The following is a 3,490-nucleotide window of genomic DNA, read 5'->3' as shown; positions in this document are numbered from 1 at the left end:
CTTCTTCTTCTTCTTCTTCTTCTTCTTCTTCTTCTTCTTCTTCTTCTTCTTCTTCTTCTTCTTCTTCTTCTTTTTGAGGAGGAGTCTCGTTCTGTCGCCCAGGCTGGAGTGCAGTGGCGCGATCTCGACTCACTGCAAGCTTCGCCTCCCGGGTTCACGCCATTCTCCTGCCTCAGCCTACCGAGTAGCTGGGACTACAGGCACCCACCACCATGCCAGGCTAATTTTTTATATTTTTTGTAGAGACCGGGTTTCACCATGTTAGCCAAGATGGTCTCGATCTCCTGACCTCGTGATCCACCTGCTTCGGCTTCCCACAGTGTTGGGATTACAGGCGTGAGCCGCCGCGCCTGGCCCCCAGTCTTCTTAACATAAACATTTTAATGTCCATTAATGTTTGAACTCAGTGTTAAGTCAACTCACTCTCAAGTCAATGCTGAAGGCTCTAATGTCAATTAAAGCTTTATGATTTTCTATAGTCATTGTATTTGGAACAATTATCTCAAAAATGAATTTTCTGATGTTCTGCAAGGATTAACCTCGGACTGAAGACTTTGCCACACATATGACATTTGTAAGATTTCTGTCCAGTATAGATTATCTGACGTCTAATGCGGTGTGAACATGAAGTCAAGACTTTGCTACAATCATCACACTTGAGGTTTATCTCCTGTATGAATTCTTCTATGTTTTGCATAATATGAAACTTGCCTGAAGACCTTGCCACAGTCACGACATTTGTAGGGTTTCTCTCCAGCATGAGTTTGCTGATGAACTGCAAGGTATGAACGATGTCTGAAAATTTTGCCACATTTACTACACTTGTAAGATCTCTCTTCATTATGGATTCTCGAATGATTTGCAAAGGTTGTAGTGTTACTGAAGGCTTTGTGAGAATCATTACATTTGTAAAGCTTCCCTATGCTGTGGATTGCTTGATGATGAATAAGTGTGGACTGCCCACTAAAGGCTTTGCCACACTCATTACACTTGTGAGGTTTCTCTCCAGTATGAAGTCTACGATGGCATACAAAGGATGACATCCAACTGAAGGCCTTGCCACACTCATTACAGGCTTGTAAGGTTTCTCTCCAGTATGAACTCTCTGATGTTGTGCAAGGTTTGATTGTTGATTAAAAATTTTCCCACATTCATTATACTTGTAAGATTTGTCTCCAGTATGAATTGCCTTATGAATTACAAGGGCTGAATTTCAAGTGAAGGTCTTGCCACACTCATTACACTTGTAATGTTTCTCTCTAGTATGAAGTCTACGAAGGCCTGTAAGAAACAACTTCTGACTGAAGGTCTTGCCACACTCATTAGACTGTAAGGTTTCTCTCCAGTATGATGTATATGATGACATGCAAGGTTTGCTTTTTGACTAAAAACCTTTCCACATTCATTACATGTGTAAGGTTTCTCTCCAGTATGAACTCTCCAGTATGAACTCTCTGATGTTGTGCAAGGCATGAACCCCTCCGGAAAGCCTTGTCACAAACCTTACATTTGTATGGTTTTTCTGTATTATGAATTCCTTTATGTCTTTCAAGGTGTGAGCTGCAACTGTAAACTTTGTCACATTCTTCACATTTGTAAAGTTTCTCTCCAGTATGAAGTATATGATGAAGTGCAAGGTTTTCTTTTCTACTAAAAGCCTTGCCACATTCATTACATGTGTAAGGTTTCTCTCCAGCGTGAATTGCCTTATGCATTGCAAGGGCTGAATTTTGAGCAAAGGTCTTGCCACACTCATTACACTTGTAAGATTTCTCTCCAGTATGAACTCTCTGATGTTGTGCAAGGCATGAAACTTGCCAGAAAACCTTGTCACAAACCTTACATTTGTAAGGTTTCTCTCCAGTATGAAGTCTATGATGAAGCGCAAGGTGTGCTTTTCAACTAAAAGCCTTGCCACATTCATTGCATGTGTAAGGTTTCTCTCCAGTATGAACTCTCTTATGGCATGAAAGGCATGAATTATCCCAGAAAACCTTGTCACAAACCTTACATTTGTATGGTTTTTCCTGCAGTATGAATTCTCCTATGCGTTTTAAGTTGTGATCTGCAACTGTAAACTTTGTCACAGTCTTCACATTTGTAAGGTTTCTGTCCAGTATAAGGTCTATGGCATTGAAGGTAAGACTTCTGACTGAAGGTCTTGCCACACTCATTACACTTGTAAGGTTTCTCTCCAGTATGAACCCTATGAACCCGATGGTGGCATGCAAGGTATTGCTTCTGATGAAAGACTTTGTCACATTCATCACATTTATATTGTTTCTCTACTGAATGGGTTATGTGATGTCTCCTTAAGTGTGAGCTATAATTAAAGGCTTTGCCACACTCATTACATTGAAAAGACTTTCTTTCATGTGTGCTTCCTGTATTTGTGTGAATAATGAAGAATGGAGGAAATTCTTCCCAAACTTTTTAGAAATATGGGTTTTGAGACTACGAGAAATTATGTGGGATGTTGAAGCTGAGGAAGCATCATTGATAGACTGGTTCACTTGATTACCAATTTTCCCTTCAGTCTGAAATATGTGAAGTTCAGGCAGATGTAAATGAAAGCTTAATCCAAGTTGATCTTTAATAGGCTTGTTTCCACTGTGCCTTTAATCATGTCGGTCTGTACTACCAGTTAACCCTTTGGTTTCTGTCATGGGTGCTTCATGGCCATTTCTTTTGATTTCTTGCCACTAAAACTCAAAGTCATGAATATCTTTCTTGATTTTGGGATGCAAAATCTTCAATGTGATGACTTTCATGTCTTCCCAATGTCCCTGTGTGGAACCCTTTTGTATTGCTTTGCCTTATTAATGAGAACTCCATCATGGATTTTAAAGAGCTATCCACAGACTCCAGGTTTCTGTAGTTCTCCAACATCACTTCCCTGTATAAAACCCTCTGCTCAGGGTTCAGGCATTTCCACTCCTCCACAGATAATTCTATAGTCACATCCCTGAAAGTCAAGTGTCCCTGAGGAAGAGCCATCTCTGGCTCCTTCTCTTTGCTCTTCTTGGTGGCTTCCTTACATAACATGAGTCTTTGGTAATCAACTGAACTCTCACCCGGACGTCTCGATTTGCTCTGGGTTGAGAAAGAGGGGTCGGAATTTCCAGGTCTGTGGGAACCCCATGTCGCTGGTATAGCAGCAGCAGAGAACTAGGAAGCTCACAGCCATGGTGCAACCTTCAGTCCACTGTTTTGTGGATTTTATGATGGTAGTTATTGTCCTTTTGCTTCCAGGTGTAGAACCTCTTTCTTTTTATTCCAAGTGTAGAACTCCCTTCAGCATTTCTTGTAGAGCTGGTATAGTGCTGATTAATTCCCATAGCTTTTGCTTATCTTGGAAAGACTTTATTTCTCCTTCATTTATAAAGGATAATGTTTCTGGGTATAGTATCCTTGGCTAAACTTTTTTTTTTTTTTTTTTAACATCACTCTGAATATATTATTCCTTCATCACCTGGTCAGTAAGGTTTCT

At 40.3% G+C, this 3,490-nt stretch overlaps 1 pseudogene; it reads right to left on the bottom strand.

Annotated features, from left to right (window-relative positions):
* Positions 1-502: 502 nt before the first annotated feature.
* On the bottom strand, positions 503-3,045 carry LOC108522461 (zinc finger protein 816 pseudogene; annotated as a pseudogene).
* Between the last annotated feature and the right edge of the window lie 445 nt (positions 3,046-3,490).

The sequence above is a fragment of the Rhinopithecus bieti genome, unplaced genomic scaffold (assembly GCF_001698545.2).
Source record: "Rhinopithecus bieti isolate Rb0 unplaced genomic scaffold, ASM169854v2 scaffold_64386, whole genome shotgun sequence".
Taxonomy (NCBI): Eukaryota; Metazoa; Chordata; class Mammalia; order Primates; family Cercopithecidae; genus Rhinopithecus; species Rhinopithecus bieti.
The sequence above is the reverse complement of the archived record's forward strand: the minus strand, read 5'-3'. Positions and strand labels throughout refer to the sequence as shown.